This window comes from Oncorhynchus gorbuscha, linkage group LG19 (assembly GCF_021184085.1).
Source record: "Oncorhynchus gorbuscha isolate QuinsamMale2020 ecotype Even-year linkage group LG19, OgorEven_v1.0, whole genome shotgun sequence".
In the NCBI taxonomy this organism is placed as follows: Eukaryota; Metazoa; Chordata; class Actinopteri; order Salmoniformes; family Salmonidae; genus Oncorhynchus; species Oncorhynchus gorbuscha.
The window spans coordinates 247,838-269,353 of NC_060191.1; positions in this window are offsets into that span (position 1 = coordinate 247,838).

Here is a 21,516-nt window from a genome sequence, read left to right on the forward strand (position 1 = left end):
AACATTACACTCACAAAAGTTTAAAAGGAATAGAGACATGTCAAATGTCATATTATAGCTGTGTACAGTGTTGTAATGATGTGCAAATAGTTAACGTACAACATGCAAAATAAATAAACATAAATATGGGTTGAATTTAAAATTGTGTTCATTTTTCACTGGTTGCCCTTTTCTTGTTGCAACAGGTCACACATCTTGCTGCTGTGATGCACACTGTGGTATTTCACCTAATAGATATGGGAGTTTCTCAAATTTTTTATAACTTTTCACATTTTTGAGGGGTCTGTGTAATCTGAGGGAAATACGTGTCTATAATATGGTCAGATATTTGGCAGGAGGTTAGGAAGCGCAGCTCAGTTTCCACCTCATTTTGCGGGCAGGGTGCACATACTGTATAATCAACATCACAGGCCTTTTGGGTTGGAGAGTTTGTATCTTGCCCTGTACCTCATCCAATGTAAATGGAGATTCCAGTGGGTTCTGGTCGTCTTTAAAAGCTGATTCTAAGTTTCTCTAATGATTATGTCTGTGTTTGTTCTTGGTTCTTTGTTAAAGGGACAAAATGGTTGGAGAAGTGGTTTCTCCTTTACATCTCCGTTTTGGATAGATACATCTCCGTTTTGGATAGATACATCTCCGTTTTGGATAGATACATCTCCGTTTTGGATAGATACATCTCCATTTTGGATAGATACATCTCCATTCTGGATAGATACATCTCCATTTTGGATAGATACATCTCCGTTTTGGATAGATACATCTCCGTTTTGGATAGATACATCTCCGTTTTGGATAGATACATCTCCGTTTTGGATAGATACATCTCCGTTTTGGATAGATACATCTCCGTTTTGGATAGATAGCTCTTCCTGTTGTTGTTTAGTGTGTTCCAGTTTCTCCAGACATCTCCGTTTTGGATAGATAGCTCTTTGTTGTTGTTTGTTTAGTATGTTCCAGTTTCTCCAGACATCTCCGTTTTGGATAGATAGCTCTTCCTGTTGTTGTTTAGTGTGTTCCAGTTTCTCCAGACATCTCCGTTTTGGATAGATAGCTCTTTGTTGTTGTTTGTTTAGTATGTTCCAGTTTCTCCAGACATCTCGGTTTTGGATAGATAGCTCTTTGTTGTTGTTTGTTTAGTGTATTCCAGTTTCCCCAGACATCTCCGTTTTGGATAGATAGCTCTTCCTGTTGTTGTTTAGTGTGTTCCAGTTTCTCCAGACATCTCTGTTTTGGATAGATAGCTCTTCCTGTTGTTGTTTAGTGTGTTCCAGTTTCTCCAGACATCTCTGTTTTGGATAGATAGCTCTTCCTGTTGTTGTTTAGTGTGTTCCAGTTTCTCCAGACATCTCTGTTTTGGATAGATAGCTCTTCCTGTTGTTGTTTAGTGTGTTCCAGTTTCTCCAGACATCTCTGTTTTGGATAGATAGCTCTTCGTTGTTGTTTGTTTAGTGTGTTCCAGTTTCTCCAAACATCTCCGTTTTGGATAGATAGCTCTTCCTGTTGTTGTTTAGTGTGTTCCAGTTTCTCCAGACATCTCCGTTTTGGATAGATAGCTCTTTGTGTTATGCAGGTGAATGAGGACCCAAAAGCGACTTGGCGAAAACAGAGTCTTTAATCCAGTAAAGTAAAATACAATCAAAAAACACAACTTCCACTCGTAATGACGAGAACCGACTGGAGACTCGATCTTGAACAGCAGGTAGCCTCGGGAAGGCACTTGAACCTAGCAGACTCAGACACCTGCTCACCACGCAGCATCTGAGGGAAACACGACACGACTGGGCGATACACAAACACAGCACGGTGACCAATACATACAAGGATCCGACAGGACAGGAACGGAAAACAAAGGAAGAAATAGGGACTCTAATCAGGGAAAGGATCGGGAACAGGTGTGGGAAGACTAAATGATTGATTAGGGGAATAGGAACAGCTGGGAGCAGGAACGGAACGATAGAGAGAAGAGAGAGCGAGAGAGTGAGAGAGGGAGGGGGAGAGAGAGGGATAGAAAGAGGGAACGAACCTAATAAGACCAGCAGGGGAAACGAACAGAAGGGAAAGCATAATGACAAGACAATATATGACAAAACATGACAGTACCCCCCACTCACCGAGCGCTTCCTGGCGCTCTCGAGGAGGAACACTGGCGGCAACGGAGGAAATCATAGATCAAACGGTCCAGCACGTCCCGAGAAAGAACCCAACTCCTCTCCTCAGGACCGTAACGAAAAAAACGAAAAAAAAAAGGGAAACTAGGTACTACTCTAAAAAAAAAAAAAAATGAGACACGGGTAGAGAACTGAAAACTTTAGAGCAAACAGGACCAAACAGGCCAGGAGAGTAACAACTAGGGACAGACTGAGACACAGCAAGGGCAGGAACAAGAACAGGAGAGATGCGATGGCAGGGAACAGACTGAGACCCAGCAAGACCAGGAGCAGAAGCAGAAAAATACGCACAAGGGTGGACCCCATCGTCAGTATCGGAGCGCTGGGACAGAATGGCTCCACGTTTCCCCGAGACAACCTCAACAAAAAACTGTTTAGTGACGTCAGGTGCAACAAGGATAGGAGCGGATGCAAAACGCTTCTTAAAGAGATCAGAACAACAATCATACGACCGGTGAGGAGGAAGGGAGTTGGTTCTGGACCGACTGAAGACCGTTCGACCAGATGACAAGCACTCCTGTCAAATCGGTTCCTCCTGAAAAGAAGGACAGAACAAACAGGGAGAACCATTTCCTCCGGCACTCCTGTCAAATCACCAGGTTCCTCCTGAGAAGAGGGGACAGAACAAACAGGAGAAATAGCAGACATTAAACACTTCACATGACAAGAAACGCTCCAGGAAAGGACAGAACCACTAGACCAATCAAAAGAAGGATTATGACACACTAGCCAGGGATGACCCAAAACAACAGGTGTAAAAGGTGAACAAAAAATCAAAAAAAGAAATGGTCTCACTATGGTTACCAGATACAGTGAGGGTTAAAGGTAGTGTTTCATATAATATACTGGGGAGAGGACTACCATCCAAGGCAAACATGACCGTGGGCTCCCTAACTGTCTGAGAGGAATGTCATGTTCCCGCGCCCAGGCTTCGTCCATAAAACAGCCCTCTGCCCCAGAGTCTATTAATGCACTGCAGGATGCTGCCGATCCGGTCCAGCGTAGATGGACCGGTAAAGTAGTACATGTACTTGACGGAGAGGACCGTCTAGTAGCGCTTATCAGTCGCCCTCCGCTTACTGATGAGCTCTGGCCTTTAACTGGACATGAAATGACAAAATGACCAGCGGAACCGCAATAGAGACAGAGGCGGTTGGTGATTCTCCGTTCCCTCCTTAGTCGAGATGCGAATACCCCCAGCTGCATGGGCTCAACACCTGAGTCAGTGGGGAAAGACGGTAGTGTCGGAGAGAGGGGAGACACAGTTAACGCGAGCTCTCTTCTATGAGCTCGGTGACGAAGATCTACCCGTCGTTCAATGCGAATAGCGAGTTCAATCAAAGAATCCACGCTGGATGGAACCTCCCGAGAGAGAATCTCATCCTTAACCTTAGCGTGGAGTCCCTCCAGAAAACGAGCGAGCAACGCCTGCTCGTTCCAGTTACTGGAGGCAGCAAGAGTGCGAAACTCTATTGAGTAATCCGTTATGGATCGATTACCTTGACATAGGGAAGACAGGGACCAGGAAGCTTCTTTCCCAAAAACTGAGCGATCAAAAACCCTTATATCATCTCCTCTTTAAAGTTCAGATAATTGTTAGTACACTCAGCGCTTGCCTCCCAGATAGCTGTGCCCCACTGCCGAGCCCGACCAGTAAGGAGTGATATGGCGTAGGCAATCCGAGCTCTCTCTCTTGAGTATGTGTTGGGTTGGAGAGAGAACACGATATCACACTGGGTGAGAAAGGAGCGGCACTCAGTGGGCTGCCCAGAATAACAAGGTGGGTTATTAACCCTAGGTTCCGGAGGCTCGGAAGAACCGGAAGTAGCTGGTGACACGAGACGAAGACTCTGATACTGTCTTGAGAGGTCGGAGACCTGAGCGGCCAGGGTCTCAACGGCATGCCGAGCAGCAGACAATTCCTGCTCGTGTCTGCCGAGCATCGCTCCCTGGAACTCGAGAGTAGAGTAGAGAGAATCCATAGTCGCTGGGTCCATTCTTGGTCGGATCCTTCTGTTATGCAGGTGAATGAGGACCCAAAAGCGACTTGGCGAAAACAGAGTCTTTAATCCAGTAAAGTAAAATACAATCAAAAAACACAACTTCCACTCGTAATGACGAGAACCGACTGGAGACTCGATCTTGAACAGCAGGTAGCCTCGGGAAGGCACTTGAACCTAGCAGACTCAGACACCTGCTCACCACGCAGCATCTGAGGGAAACACGACACGACTGGGCGATACACAAACACAGCACGGTGACCAATACATACAAGGATCCGACAGGACAGGAACGGAAAACAAAGGAAGAAATAGGGACTCTAATCAGGGGAAAGGATCGGGAACAGGTGTGGGAAGACTAAATGATTGATTAGGGGAATAGGAACAGCTGGGAGCAGGAACGGAACGATAGAGAGAAGAGAGAGCGAGAGAGTGAGAGAGGGAGGGGGAGAGAGAGGGATAGAAAGAGGGAACGAACCTAATAAGACCAGCAGGGGGAAACGAACAGAAGGGAAAGCATAATGACAAGACAATATATGACAAAACATGACACTTTGTTGTTGTTTGTTTAGTGTATGCCAGTTTCTCCATACATCTCCATTTTGGATAGATAGCTCTTCCTGTTGTTGTTTGTTTAGTGTGTTCCAGTTTCTCCAGACATCTCCGTTTTGGATAGATAGCTCTTTGTTGTTGTTTGTTTAGTGTGTTCCAGTTTCTCCAGACATCTCCGTTTTGGATAGATAGCTCTTACTGTTGTTGTTTAGTGTGTTCCAGTTTCTCCAGACATCTCCGTTTTGGATAGATAGCTCTTCCTGTTGTTGTTTAGTGTGTTCCAGTTTCTCCAGACATCTCCGTTTTGGATAGATAACTCTTTGTTGTTGTTTGTTTAGTGTGTTCCAGTTTCTCTAGACATCTCCGTTTTGGATAGATAGCTCTTCCTGTTGTTGTTTGTTTAGTGTGTTCCAGTTTCTCCAGACATCTCTGTTTTGGATAGATAGCTCTTCCTGTTGTTGTTTAGTGTGTTCCAGTTTCTCCAGACATCTCCGTTTTGGATAGATAGCTCTTCCTGTTGTTGTTTAGTGTGTTCCAGTTTCTCCATACATCTCCATTTTGGATAGATAGCTCTTCCTGTTGTTGTTTAGTGTGTTCCAGTTTCTCCATACATCTCCATTTTGGATAGATAGCTCTTTGTTGTTGTTTGTTTAGTGTGTTCCAGTTTCTCCATACATCTCCGTTTTGGATAGATAGCTCTTCCTGTTGTTGTTTGTTTAGTGTGTTCCAGTTTCTCCAGACATCTCCGTTTTGGATAGATAGCTCTTCGTGTTGTTGTTTGTTTAGTGTGTTCCAGTTTCTCCAGACATCTCCGTTTTGGATAGATAGCTCTTCGTGTTGTTGTTTGTTTAGTGTGTTCCAATTTTTCCAGAAGTGATTTAAGTCTATGGATTCTTCAATCACATGGAGCTGATTTCTGAAATGCTGTTCCTTCTTTTTTCGTAGTGTATTTCTGTATTGTTTTAGTGTTTCACCATTGTGAAGGTGTACATTTGGGTTTTCTGGGTCTCTATGTTTTTGCATTTTTCATCAAACCATTTCTCATTGCTGTTGGTTTAAAATGTTATATGATAGCTGATAGATCAAATATAGTGTTCAGGCTTCCCACTGCTCAGTCCACACCTTCACTATTGCAGGGAAAAAATGTGTTTTCCGGGAAGTTGAACAGTAAGGATTGGATTTTTTGTTGGCCAAGAGTTTGTGGGTAGGGGTGTCAGTGGGCTGACTGTGAATGCTCTGAGAGACTCTGGGTTGAGGTCAGTGATAAAGTAGTACAGTACTACTGCCAAGGGATGAGCTGTAGGTGTACCGTAGAGGTCCCTTCGAAGCCTACCATTGACTATGTACTACAGAGCTGCAGGACACATTTTGTAGGTTGTTTTGTCGTAGTTGTGTCTAGGAGGCATATTTTGGAGGGAATGCTGTCACCTCCAAGTAGGTACTTGTCCCCCTGTGTGCTGAAGGTGTCATGTTATTGTGTCAGGTTCTTGTTCAGTTCTGGCATTTAGGTCACCACAGACTAGTACATGTCTCTCTCTCATTGTACACATGGCTGTGGACTGTGTCATCAAGTCGGCGTCTGGAGGAGAGGAGCGGAGAGGAGAGGAGAGGAGAGGAGAGGAGAGGAGAGGAGAGGAGAGGGGAGGGGAGGAGAGGAGAGGAGAGGAGAGAGAGAGAGAGAGAGAGGAGAGGAGAGGAGAGGAGAGGAGAGGAGAGGAGAGGAGAGAGAGAGGAGAGGAGAGGAGAGGAGAGGAGAGGAGAGGAGAGGAGAGGAGAGGAGAGGGCTGGAAGGGGGCTCCACTGTGGGTGGGATCATGACAGGAAACAGCAGGACAAACACAGAGAAGAAAGAACAAGCAAATGAAGGGGTGCATGGAGGGAGAGGGGAGGGGAAAGGAGGATGGAGAGGGAGAGGGGAAAGGGGGAGGGAGAGATCGGGGGCATGGGAGAGAGGGGGGGGGAAGAGAGAAAGAGAGAGGAGGAGAAAGGGTGAGAGAGAGGGGAGGGGAAAGGGGGAGGGAGAGAGAGAGGGGAGGGGAAAGGGGAGGGAGAGAGGGGGGGAGAGAGAGAGAGAGAGAGAGAGAGAGAGAGAGAGAGAGAGAGAGAGAGAGAGAGAGAGAGAGAGAGAGAGAGAGAGAGAGAGAGAGAGAGAGGAAGGAAGGGAAGGGAAGGGAAGGGAGAGAGAGAGAGAGAGAAGGGGGGGAAGGGAGTGATAGAGAGCAAAGGGGAGCGAGAGAAAGGGGGAGAGCTAGGGAAAGAAAGGGAGAGAGATATGGGGGAAAAGGGGGAAGTGGACCACCCGTTCTGAAAATGAGTGGGGGACAGTTATGGTCCATAGAGGTTGTCTTGGTTTATGGTCTGCACTGTCTTGAAACAGTGCCGCTTGGAGTTTATTTTATCATGCCACGCAGTCTCTGAAACTCTGTCAGGAACTCATTCTGCAAAGCCTAATTACAGTATAAACACTACATTCAAGTCCTCAGGCCACTTCAACTGTAGTATTTACCTTTTCTTCCAAACAATCTTGACATCCATCTAAAGATTGATTTGGTACAAAGAAACGTCTTTTTCCCTGATGTATATTTGTTTTGAAAAGCAAATATATGCTAACGTGTCTAGATTGAGTCTAGCTTGCAATTAATGCTGAACAAGATGGATTCAGTTTGAAATGTATGAGTGTATGGATATTGCTCTGCTGGGATGGCAATAGAAATGCTTACGCAATAAGACTCAATGTATTATTAATACCTACCTGTGAAAGAACATGGATTCACACATGAACATAGAACACAGAAAATATCTAAGCGGACATGTGTCCTATTGTTGAACTAATCCTCATTATATCAATCAATCAATTATTGACATTTGACAACACTGGAATAAAAGAATGTCATCCACAAACCTGAGTCTGAAAGGCCCTCCTAGTTCTCAGAGTACCAGTTGTTCCCCAGAACTATATGGTTGCTAACTACAACTGAGGGAGTCCGATCACTCTCTAGTCCAGAGCCCTTTCACCCTCTCCACCATCACTCTAGTCCAGAGTCATATCACCACCTCCACCATCACTCTAGTCCAGAGCCATATCACCACCTCCACCATCACTCTAGTCCAGAGCCATATCACCACCTCCACCATCACTCTAGTCCAGAGCCATATCACCACTTCCACCATCACTCTAGTCCAGAGCCATATCACCACCACCACCATCACTCTAGTCCAGAGCCATATCCCCACCTCCACCATCACTCTAGCATTAGCACCCTTATAACACCCTTATAACAACCCTATAGCACCCCTATACCACCCATATAACACCCCTATAACAACCATATAACACCCCTATAACACCCCTTAGCCAACAACCCACCAACCCTGCAAACAGTAAACACGTTGTCACACTCATTCACTACACTCCTAGAAAAAAAGGTGCTATGTAGACCCTAAAAGGGTTCTTCGGCGGTCCCCATAGGAGAACCCCTTGAAGAACAATTGTTGGTTACATGTATAACTCTTTTCATTGCAAGTAGAACCGTTGTGGGTTCCATGTAGAACCCTTTCCACATAGGCTTCTTCATGGAACCCAAAACGGTACTACTTGGAAACAAAATGGGTTCTCATATGGGGACAGCAGAAGAACCCTTCTGGAACCCTTGTTTCTAAGAGTGCACAAGTAAATCAGGAAACCTTTGACATTTCCCAGGTTCAGACACACTTCCGTGGGCAGTTCAAACCGGTCAGCCCACTCTCAGCCTGAGTGTTGGTCACCTGCGACGCCTGAGCCTCACAACTTAATAATGACTTCCACATGGACCAAGGAGCCGGAAGGAAAAAGCTTTCAAGGTAACCTGCCTGAGAGTTATAGCCTCCCAGATCCTTTAGCATATAAAATAAACCCAAGAGTTGCTACTGCCTGTCTGTGTGTGTGTGTGTGTGTGTGTGTGTGTGTGTGTGTGTGTGTGTGTGTGTGTGTGTGTGTGTGTGTGTGTGTGTGTGTGTGTGTGTGTGTGTGTGTGTGTGTGTGTGTGTGTGTGTGTGTGTGTGTGTGTGTGTGTGTGTGTGTGTGTGTGTGTGTGTGTGTGTGTGTGTGTGTGTGTGTGTGTGTGTGTGTGTGTGTGTGTGTGTGTGTGTGTGTGTGTGTGTGTGTGTGTGTGTGTGTGTGTGTGTGTGTGTGTATTTAAAAGCAAAAACATTTCAGAGTTGTTGAAAACTAACACTGTTTCCGATATCTCTATATAGTGACTCTTAAACAATGATAAGCACAAAGCATTTGCTGTACAAATCTCAGTAGAGTGCAACACAAGGCAAGTATTTCACAGGCATCCTAGATGCAAGTATTTCACAGGCATCCTAGATGCAAGTATTCCACAGGCATCCTAGATGCAAGTATTTCACAGGCATCCTAGATGCAAGTATTTCACAGGCATCCTAGATGCAAGTATTTCACAGGCATCCTAGATGCAAGTATTTCACAGGCATCCTAGATGCAAGTATTTCACAGGCATCCTAGATGCAAGTATTTCACAGGCATCCTAGATGCAAGTATTTCACAGGCATCCTAGATGCAAGTATTTCACAGGCATCCTAGATGCAAGTATTTCACAGGCATCCTAGATGCAAGTATTTCACAGGCATCCTAGATGCAAGTATTTCACAGGCATCCTAGATGCAAGTATTTCACAGGCATCCTAGATGCATCCTAGATGTATTTCACAGGCATCCTAGATGCAAGTATTTCACAGGCATCCTAGATGCAAGTATTTCACAGGCATCCTAGATGCAAGTATTTCACAGGCATCCTAGATGCAAGTATTTCACAGGCATCCTAGATGCAAGTATTTCACAGGCATCCTAGATGCAAGTATTTCACAGGCATCCTAGATGCAAGTATTTCACAGGCATCCTAGATGCAAGTATTTCACAGGCATCCTAGATGCAAGTATTTCACAGGCATCCTAGATGCAAGTATTTCACAGGCATCCTAGATGCAAGTATTTCACAGGCATCCTAGATGCAAGTATTTCAGGCATCCTAGATGCAAGTATTTCACAGGCATCCTAGATGCAAGTATTTCACAGGCATCCTAGATGCAAGTATTTCACAGGCATCCTAGATGCAAGTATTTCACAGGCATCCTAGATGCAAGTATTTCACAGGCATCCTAGATGCAAGTATTTCACAGGCATCCTAGATGCAAGTATTTCACAGGCATCCTAGATGCAAGTATTTCACAGGCATCCTAGATGCAAGTATTTCAGGCATCCTAGATGCAAGTATTTCACAGGCATCCTAGATGCAAGTATTTCACAGGCATCCTAGATGCAAGTATTTCACAGGCATCCTAGATGCAAGTATTTCAGGCATCCTAGATGCAAGTATTTCCTAGCATCCTAGATGCAAGTATTTCACAGGCATCCTAGATGCAAGTATTTCACAGGCATCCTAGATGGCATCCTAGATGCAAGTATTTCACAGGCATCCTAGATGCAAGTATTTCACAGGCATCCTAGATGCAAGTATTTCACAGGCATCCTAGATGCAAGTAGGCATCCTAGATGCAAGTATTTCACAGGCATCCTAGATGCAAGTATTTCACAGGCATCCTAGATGCAAGTATTTCACAGGCATCCTAGATGCAAGTATTTCAGGCATCCTAGATGCAAGTATTTCACAGGCATCCTAGATGCAAGTATTTCACAGGCATCCTAGATGCAAGTATTTCACAGGCATCCTAGATGCAAGTATTTCACAGGCATCCTAGATGCAAGTATTTCACAGGCATCCTAGATGCAAGTATTTCACAGGCATCCTAGATGCAAGTATTTCACAGGCATCCTAGATGCAAGTATTTCACAGGCATCCTAGATGCAAGTATTTCACAGGCATCCTAGATGCAAGTATTTCACAGGCATCCTAGATGCAAGTATTTCTAGATGCAGGCATCCTAGATGCAAGTATTTCACAGGCATCCTAGATGCAAGTATTTCACAGGCATCCTAGATGCATATTTCTAGGCATCCTAGATGCAAGTATTTCACAGGCATCCTAGATGCAAGTATTTCACAGGCATCCTAGATGCAAGTATTTCACAGGCATCCTAGATGCAAGTATTTCACAGGCATCCTAGATGCAAGTATTTCACAGGCATCCTAGATGCAAGTATTTCACAGGCATCCTAGATGCAAGTATTTCACAGGCATCCTAGATGCAAGTATTTCACAGGCATCCTAGATGCAAGTATTTTCTTCTCCAAGTAAGATCTGTTTTTAGCCTTTGTTGTAACACTCAAAATGGACACCTGAGGAAGTTTGGGGTGTTTATTTCCAGCCGGACACTTTATTTGCTCAGCAGTCTCCAGGAAGATGTAATGGGTTGTTGCACAAAGCATTGCAGCAGGAAATGAGCCCTGGTATCAAGCTCAAATCAGCCACATCTGGACTCAATTATTCATTTTGGTTGTTTTTGGCTGGTGATGAATTATTTAGTCAAACCAGTGATAGCATTTTCTACAGGACAACTACAAGTCCAGTCTGCCCTCAGGTCAACATGAGATTCCCCTGGCTGGTCTGGAGACTGTGGATCAGTTCAAAACCATACATTTAGAATGTATTTAGAATATATTTAGAATATATTTAGAATATATTTAGAAGGGTAATATTTTTATTTGGATTTAGAATATATTTCCATCTGCAGATGTTCTATTTAGATTTAGAATCCATTTAGATATTTAGAATATATTTTTCCACTATCTATGTTCTAACCCTATCCTAACCCTAACCCTTATTCTAAACCTAACCCTAACCCTTATTCTAAACCTAACCCTAACAGTAACCTTAGCAAGCAGTTACTTGTCAACAGATAGGTTGTTGATAGTAGGACCATCTGTAGAGCATCAACAGATTAACTATCCAGACTATCCAAATGAAGTGTGGCCGAATATATAACATATAAAATAAATAATATATCATATTTATAGAATATATGGCTGTCTATCAGCTAAGAGTTGGATAAGTGACGGATGGTACAGATAACACACTAATGTTGACCTGAATTCTAAAGGTTTGAGCGATTCTCACATGGGCTAGCAAAAGCAAGAATAATTTTCAGTCAAATAACTGTCTTGGTTTGGTAAATAAAGGGTTAAGGTTTGGTAAATAAAGTTAAATAAAGAAAGGGTTAAGGTTTGGTAGATAAAGGGTTAAGGTTTGGTAAATAAAGTTAAATAAAGAAAGGGTTAAGGTTTGGTAGATAAAGGGTTACGGTTTGGTAGATAAAGGGTTAAGGTTTGGTAGATAAAGGGTTAAGGTTTGGTAGATAAAGGGTTAAGGTTTGGTAGATAAAGGGTTAAGGTTTGGTAAAGAAAGGGTTAAGGTTTGGTAAAGAAAGTTAAATAAAGAAAGTTAAGTAAAGCTTGGTAAATATGGCTCGTTAGATAAAAGGTTATGGTTTAGAAATGATATAATTCATCACTTTATCTGAGACAGCACTGTTTTTGTTGTTATGACAACATTTGTGTTTTCTACATTTTCACTGTAACATTAAACAACAAAGAAAATACATTAATTAAATGGCTGTGCGTTTATTTTTGACACAATGTTGACTTTGAAAGGAGTGTTTTGTTGCACTTGTATGCAGGGTTTGAGAAAGCGAAAACATTTAAATAACTTATTGGTCCAAATGAAACATTTGCCAATTCTGTTTGGCGGCCAAAAGAGTGAGTTTAATAGCCCCTTGGAGGTTATGAACTGTTGACAGTTAATGAGTCACACAGTGTCTCCTTAAAAGAGGATGCTCGGTTCCATCTGCAGGGTGCTGGGTACAAAGAACAGGAAAGTAAACATCTAGCAGTGGAAGACTGGGATCTCTCAATGACGGCTGCTGTGGTCTCTCTCCAGACCAGATCCCTAAAGGTCTCCTGATATCTGTTAGTGTGGAGTCTCTCTCCAGACCAGATCCCTAAAGGTTTCCTGATATCTGTTAGTGTGGAGTCTCTCTCCAGACCAGATCCCTAAAGGTTTCCTGATATCTGTTAGTGTGGAGTCTCTCTCCAGACCAGATCCCTAAAGGTTTCCTGATATCTGTTAGTGTGGAGTCTCTCTCCAGACCAGATCCCTAAAGGTCTCCTGATATCTGTTAGTGTGGAGTCTCTCTCCAGACCAGATCCCTAAAGGTCTCCTGATATCTGTTAGTGTGGAGTCTCTCTCCAGACCAGATCCCTAAAGGTCTCCTGATATCTGTTAGTGTGGAGTCTCTCTCTAGACCAGATCCCTAAAGGTCTCCTGATATCTGTTAGTGTGGAGTCTCTCTCCAGACCAGATCCCTAAAGGTTTCCTGATATCTGTTAGTGTGGAGTCTCTCTCCAGACCAGATCCCTTAAGGTCTCCTGATATCTGTTAGTGTGGAGTCTCTCTCCAGACCAGATCCCTAAAGGTTTCCTGATATCTGTTAGTGAGTCTCTCTCCAGACCAGATCCCTTAAGGTCTCTGATATCTGTTAGTGTGGAGTCTCTCTCCAGACCAGATCCCTAAAGGTCTCCTGATATCTGTTAGTGTGGAGTCTCTCTCCAGACCAGATCCCTAAAGGTCTCCTGATATCTGTTAGTGTGGAGTCTCTCTCCAGACCAGATCCCTAAAGGTCTCCTGATATCTGTTAGTGTGGAGTCTCTCTCCAGACCAGATCCCTAAAGGTTTCCTGATATCTGTTAGTGTGGAGTCTCTCTCCAGACCAGATCCCTAAAGGTCTCCTGATATCTGTTAGTGTGGAGTCTCTCTCCAGACCAGATCCCTAAAGGTTTCCTGATATCTGTTAGTGTGGAGTCTCTCTCCAGACCAGATCCCTAAAGGTCTCCTGATATCTGTTAGTGTGGAGTCTCTCTCCAGACCAGATCCCTAAAGGTTTCCTGATATCTGTTAGTGTGGAGTCTCTCTCCAGACCAGATCCCTTAAGGTCTCCTGATATCTGTTAGTGTGGAGTCTCTCTCCAGACCAGATCCCTAAAGGTTTCCTGATATCTGTTAGTGTGGAGTCTCTCTCCAGACCAGATCCCTAAAGGTTTCCTGATATCTGTTAGTGTGGAGTCTCTCTCCAGACCAGATCCCTAAAGGTTTCCTGATATCTGTTAGTGTGGAGTCTCTCTCCAGACCAGATCCCTAAAGGTCTCCTGATATCTGTTAGTGTGGAGTCTCTCTCCAGACCAGATCCCTAAAGGTCTCCTGATATCTGTTAGTGTGGAGTCTCTCTCCAGACCAGATCCCTAAAGGTTTCCTGATATCTGTTAGTGTGGAGTCTCTCTCAGACCAGATCCTAAAGGTCTCCTGATATCTGTTACTGGGAGTCTCTCTCCAGACCAGATCCAAAAAGGTCTCCTGATATCTGTTAGTGTGGAGTCTCTCTCCAGACCAGATCCCTAAAGGTCTCCTGATATCTGTTAGTGTGGAGTCTCTCTCCAGACCAGATCCCTAAAGGTATCCTGATATCTGTTAGTGTGGAGTCTCTCTCCAGACCAGATCCCTAAAGGTCTCCTGATATCTGTTAGTGTGGAGTCTCTCTCCAGACCAGATCCCTAAAGGTGATTCCTGATATCTGTTAGTGTGGAGTCTTTCCAGTTTTCCAGATCCCTAAAGGTTTCCTGATATCTGTTAGTGTGGAGTCTCTCTCTAGACCAGATCCCTAAAGGTTTCCTGATATCTGTTAGTGTGGAGTCTCTCTCAGATCAGATCCCTGAAAGGTTCTGATATCTGTTAGTGTGGAGTCTCTCTCTAGACCAGATCCCCAAAGGTTTCCTGATATCTGTTAGTGTGGAGTCTCTCTCTAGACCAGATCCCTAAAGGTTTCCTGATATCTGTTAGTGTGGAGTCTCTCTCTAGACTAGATCCCTAAAGGTTTCCTGATATCTGTTAGTGTGGAGTCTCTCTCCAGACCAGATCCCCAAAGGTTTCCTGATATCTGTTAGTGTGGAGTCTCTCTCTCAGACCAGATCCCTAAAGGTCTCCTGATATCTGTTAGTGTGGAGTCTCTCTCTAGACTAGATCCCCAAAGGTTTCCTGATATCTGTTAGTGTGGAGTCTCTCTCTAGACTAGATCCCTTAAGGTCTCCTGATTTCTATAGAAAAAAGATACCAAATTACTGGGTAATTTACCTGTAAAGTGCACACAGAATAAAATACAAAAATATCTCTTTGTGTCGTGCATGTGGACAGGACTGGAAAGAGGTATGGTCCTTCTGTAGCTCAGTTGGTAGAGCATGGCGCTTGTAATGCCAGGGTAGTGGGTTCGATTCCCGGGACCACCCATACGTAGTATGTATGCACACATGACTGTAAGTCGCTTTGGATAAAAGCGTCTGCTAAATGGATTATATTATTATTATAGGTAGGTAGGCATATTACAGATAGCAAGGCAACTGACCATCACCTTGGTGATTACACTTCATATTATTGTACTAGTCATTTGTTTTCTTTGGTCTTCATGATGGTTGTCATGGTTACGGTTCTGACACAGTGGACCCTACCGGCTGAGGTTTGCCGTCCTCTGCAGGTTTCCCAGCATGCCCCATGATGAATGGGAGCTTCTGACTGCAGAGGATTTGGCCCCTGATGAGGAAGGTTCTCAGTTTCAGCTCCAGGTCCCTGGCCCTGTGCCCCTCCCTCCCCCTCCTGCCCCATTGGGTTCTCCTAGGGCATCCCTCCGTGATTAGGAATCCTATTTTCTGAGCTCTGTGACCAAGCTGCCAAATTATACCCCTGATTACCCAAATTGCCTTACTGGGACCCCTTTACCACACCACATTTGGGTTCTCCCACTCTCCCACCAAGTGCAACAGGCAGGAGGGGAGTCTTCTGGGGTCTGTCTGACGGCCGGTTTGAGAGCACTGCTTGACGTTTTGTTTGATGATGCTTGCCAGAAAGCATGACCGGCCCGTGTTATTTCTGGGCTGGTGTTCCCTGTCCCCCAGTGTGGAGGCAGGGAGGCAAAGCAGCGTTGGTGCAGGGCTGGCTGGGGCTGGCTGGCTGGGTTTGCAGTTCTGAATGGGAGCAGGGCTGGCTGGGCTGACTGGAGGTTAGCAGGGCTGAGCAGGGCTGGCTGGGCTGGCTGGGCTGACTGGGGCAGGGCAAGCAGGGCTGGCTGGGCTGGCTGGGCTAGCAGGGCAAGCAGGGCTGGCTGGGCTGCAGGTTTGGGCTGGCTGGGTTTGGCTGGCTGGGTTTTGCAGGGCTGGCTGGGCTGGCTGGCTGGCTGGGCTGAAGGGGGCTGGCTAGGCTGGCTGGGCTGCAGACTGTACTCACTGGGGGGTAGGCTGTCATAAAATAACAATTTGTTCTTAACTGACTTGCCTTGTTAAATAAGGTTAAATAAAAAATGTAAGAATAAACTAAATTCAATCTCTGCTGCTTTGGGTTCTGCTTGGACAGGTGGCCAGACAGGCAGGCCACACCAATGGGACTGTAGACATGGACTACTAGAGTTTTTACCTTCCAGCTTCTAGGTTTGGGTTCTGACTGGGGGTTTGGGTTCTGACTGGAGGTTTGTGTTCTGACTGGAGATTTGTGTTCTGACTGGAGGTTTGGGTTCTGACTGGAGGTTTGGCTTCTGACTGGAGGTTTGGGTTCTGACTGGAGGTTTGTGTTCTGACTGGAGGTTTGTTTTCTAACTGGGGGTTTGGGTTCTGACTGGGGGTTTAGGTTCTGACTGGAGGTTTGTTTTCTAACTGGGGGTTTGGGTTCTGACTGGAGGTTTGGGTTCTGACTGGAGGTTTGGCTTCTGACTGGGAGTTTGTGTTCTGACTGGAGGTTTGGTTCTGACTGGAGGTTTGGGTTCTGACTGGAGGTTTGGGTTCTGACTGGGGGTTTAGGTTCTGACTGGAGGTTTGTGTTCTGACTGGAGGTTTGGGTTCTGACTGGAGGTTTGGGTTCTGACTGGGGGTTTGGGTTCTGACTGGAGGGTTGTGTTCTGACTGGAGGTTTGTGTTCTGACTGGGAGTTTGGGTTCTGACTGCAGGTTTGGGTTCTGACTGGGGTTTTGGGTTCTGACTGGAGGTTTGGGTTCTGACTATGGGTTTGGGTTCTGACTAGAGGTTTGGGTTCAGACTGGGAGTTTGGGTTCTGACTGGAGGTTTGGGTTCTGACTGGGGGGTTTGGGTTCTGACTGGAGGTTTGGGTTCTGACTGGAGGTTTGGGTTCTGATTGGGAGTTTGGGTTCTGACTGGAGGTTTGGGTTCTGACTGGGGGTTTGAGTTCTGACTGGGAGTTGGGGTTCTGACTGTAGGTTTCTTTTCTGACTGGAGGTTTGGGTTCTGACTGGAGGTTTCTGTTCTGACTGGGGGTTTGGGTTCTGACTGGGGGTTTGGGTTCTGACTGGAGGTTTGTGTTCTGGCTGGGGGTTTGTGTTCTGACTGGAGGTTTGGGTTCTGACTGGGGTTTGGATTCTGACTGCAGGTTTGGGTTCTGACTGGGGGTTTGAGTTCTGACTGGGTTTTGGGTTCTGACTGGGGGTTTGGATTCTGACTGCAGGTTTGGGTTCTGACTGGGGGTTTGGAGTTCTGACTGGGGGTTTGGGTTCTGACTGGGAGTTTGGGTTCTGACTGGGGGTTTGGGTTCTGACTGGAAGTTTGTGTTCTGACTGGGGGTTTGGGTTCTGACTGGGGGTTTGGGTTCTGATTGGGAGTTTGGGTTCTGACTGGAGGTTTGGGTTCTTACTAGGGGTTTGGGTTCTGACTGGAGGTTTGGGTTCTGACTGGGGGTTTGGGTTCTGATTGGGAGTTTGGGTTCTGACTGGAGGTTTGGGTTCTTACTAGGGGTTTGGGTTCTGACTGGAGGTTTGGGTTCTGACTGGGAGTTTGGGTTCTGACTGGGGGTTTGGGTTCTGACTGGGGGTTTGGATTCTGACTGGAGGTTTGGGTTCTGACTGGGGGTTTGGGTTCTGACTGGAGGTTTGGGTTCTGACTGGAGGTTTGGGTTCTGACTGGGTGTTTTTGTTCTGACTGGAGGTTTGGGTTCTGACTGGGGGTTTGTGTTCTGACTGGAGGTTTGGGTTCTGACTGGGAGTTTGGGTTCTGACTGGGGGTTTGGGTTCTGACTGGGGGTTTGGATTCTGACTGGAGGTTTGGGTTCTGACTGGGGGTTTGGGTTCTGACTGGAGGTTTGGGTTCTGACTGGAGGTTTGGGTTCTGACTGGGGGTTTGGGTTCTGACTGGGGGTTTGGATTCTGACTGGAGGTTTGGGTTCTGACTGGGGGTTTGGGTTCTGACTGGAGGTTTGGGTTCTGACTGGGGGTTTGGGTTCTGACTGGAGGTTTGGGTTCTGACTGGGGGTTTGAGTTCTGACAAATAGCTCATATTCCGTATGCATTGCACTACTTTTGACCAGGGTCCATAGTGTTCTGGTCAAAAGTAGTGCACTATATAGGAAATAAGGTGCTGTTTGGGACACAACCCTGTTTCCCTCCCATCAATCAGATTCTTACTTCAAATAAAAATGATCCTAAAGTAACACATTTTTGCATATGGTTTAAAGTGACAGTTGTGAGGACAGTATCATACTATCTGGACTACTATAGTCATCATAGACAATATAAATTAAAAAAGAAGCAAGCATTGAGTCAAAGTATGTTTGGACTTGATTACAGTATGCCATTTCCCCTTGACGTTCAGCTAAAGGCAGTCAGGGCTGTAGTCTAGCCACTGGGACCCAGTCATTACAATTACAACCAAGAACTGCAAGAATGGATACATTCTAGTGGGAATTATTACAATCCAGGCAGCCAAGAAAGACTCAGCTGTGTCATTGGGTTGTCATTTAAAACGACTGGGCAGAATCACGATCATAGAAACACCCTAAGATCACTGCTAGGGCGGTGACTTGTCAGGGCGGTGACTTGTCAGGGCGGTGACTTGTCAGGGTGGTGACTTGTCAGGGCGGTGACTTGTTAGGGCGGTGACTTGTCAGGGCGGTGACTTATCAGGGCGGTGACTTGTTAGGGCGGTGACTTGTCAGGGCGGTGACTTGTTAGGGCGGTGACTTGTCAGGGCGGTGACTTGTCAGGGCGGTGACTTGTCAGGGCGGTGACTTGTCAGGGCGGTGACTTGTCAGGGCGGTGACTTGTCAGGGCGGTGACTTGTTAGGGCGGTGACTTGTCAGGGCGGTGACTTGTTAGGGCGGTGACTTGTCAGGGCGGTGACTTGTCAGGGCGGTGACTTGTTAGGGCGGTGACTTGTTAGGGCGGTGACTTGTCAGGGCGGTGAATTGTCAGGGCGGTGACTTGTCAGGGCGGTGACTTGTTAGGGCGGTGACTTGTTAGGGCGGTGAATTGTCAGGGCGGTGACTTGTCAGGGCGGTGACTTGTTAGGGTGCTGACTTGGCCATTTGGCCAACTAAACAGAGTGACTCCAAGGTGTTTTTGTGTTCTCTTTCATGTACTACCGAAATAAATGTTTAGTAAACGTATCCAATTATCATTGACAACATAGTGAGGACTGTTGGTGTTGTTGTTCAGCCAGATAGTTAAGCAATTCTTCATTACAAATAATACTACTTTTATAATAATACAAATAAAAATATTAAAACCAAAACCAATTAGAAAGTTGGGCTGTTTTCTTGACATTTCACCACTAAACATTTTACAACATGATGCCAAAACGTCCATTGCGGGTTTGTGATGAGTTCCCCAGTCAGATGCTGTGATGATATTTACTAGTTGACCTGATTCTATCTTACAAATATTGTTCTACTGCAACAGGGGCATTCTTTACAAAAAAAAAACGTTTTTTAAAGAAAAAATGCACTGCCAAAGAAAAATGTGCACATAAACTCTCCTCCCTTTATGTCCTGGGGGTTTGAAAGGAGGAAATTATTTACAAAAGCAGGAAAATATTTGATCACCAGAGCCAAGGGCAAGAGTGTTTTAATGACCTGGTCCTATAGGTCCTGGGCTGCAGGCGAACTCAAACTGCAGAGGACCCAGGGTGCGTACCAAATGGCATCCTATTCCCTTTACAGTACACTACCTTTGACCAGAGCCCCATGTGCCCTATGGTCCCTGGTGAAAAGTAGTGCCATATAAAGGGAATAGGGAGCCATTTGGGCAGCCTGCCAACCCCTGGGTCAGTGTTGAGATGAAACAGATAAGATCATTGACTCTAATGGAAACCAGAGGGCCGGGTCCCAAGTCTAGCTAGCTAGAGGACTGGCCAAGTTAGCCGTCTCCCTTCTCCTGTCTTTTTGTTTAGGAGGTTTCCATCCATGTTGAGCTTGACTTTGAAGAGAGAGAGGAGTTGGTGTGGAAGTTACTCCTTTACTGAGACCCTTCATTCAAACCAAGACCAGGGGTGGCTGGGCTGACTACACCACCAGGCCCAGGGGTGGCTGGGCTGACTACACCACCAGGCCCAGGGGTGCCTGGGCTGACTACACCACCAGACCCAGGACTAGGGGTGGCTGGGCTGACTACACCACCAGACTCAGGACTACCAGACCCAGGACTAGGGGTGGCTGGGCTGACTATACCACCAGACCCAGGGGTGGCTGGGCTGCCTACACCACCAGACCCAGGACTAGGGGTGGCTGGGCTGACTACACCACCAGACCCAGGACTAGGGGTGGCTGGGCTGACTACACCACCAGACCCAGGACTAGGGGTGGCTGGGCTGACTACACCACCAGGCCCAGGGGTGGCTGGGCTGACTACACCACCAGGCCCAGGGGTGGCTGGGCTGACTACACCACCAGGTCCAGGGGTGGCTGGGCTGACTACACCATCAGGCCAAGGCCCAGGGGTGGCTGGGCTGACTACACCATCAGGCCAAGGCCCAGGGGTGGCTGGGCTGACTACACCACCAGGTCCAGGGGTGGCTGGGCTGACTACACCATCAGGCCAAAGCCCAGGGGTGGCTGGGCTGACTACACCACCAGACCCAGGACTAGGGGTGGCTGGGCTGATTACACCACCAGACCCAGGACTACCAGACCCAGGACTAGGGGTGGCTGGGCTGACTACACCACCAGACCCAGGACTAGGGGTGGCTGGGCTGATTACACCACCAGACCCAGGACTAGGGGTGGCTGGGCTGATTACACCACCAGACCCAGGACTACCAGACCCAGGACTAGGGGTGGCTGGGCTGATTACACCACCAGACCCAGGACTACCAGACCCAGGACTAGGGGTGGCTGGGCTGACTACACCACCAGACCCAGGACTAGGGGTGGCTGGGCTGACTACACCACCAGACCCAGGGGTGGCTGGGCTGACTACACCACCAGGCCCAGGGGTGGCTGGGTTGACTACACCATCAGGCCAACGCCCAGGGGTGGCTGGGGTGACTACACCACCAGGCCCAGGGGTGGCTGGGCTGACTACACCATCAGGCCTGGTAGTCCAGTTGAGCTCTGATCTTTTTGAAGTTCTGTGAGTGTTCCGCTGCACTGGTGGCCTGCTGGGCTTGGTTGCCATGACTACCCTAATTGACCACACTTTACTGTCAAACTTTACAACACAGGAAAGGAGCCATTATATGTTTTGCTGGGCATTCGCCTCCCTTCTGGGGCACATGTCAAAGGTCATGCAATGGAACCCCAAATAATTTCACTTTGAGACGTTCACTAGGAATCATATAGTACAAACACAACACTAACGAGAGGAGAGAGAGTTTGTATTTTATGCGTGATGTGGGAGAATGAAAGGAAATAATTGGGCACAAAGTAGAACTTTGATAACATCGACAGTTTTGGATGTTTGTTTTTCGTCTGTAGTTACTCAACTACACTGATGTCAATGGGAGATTTTTGCTGTTGACAAATTATTTTCTGT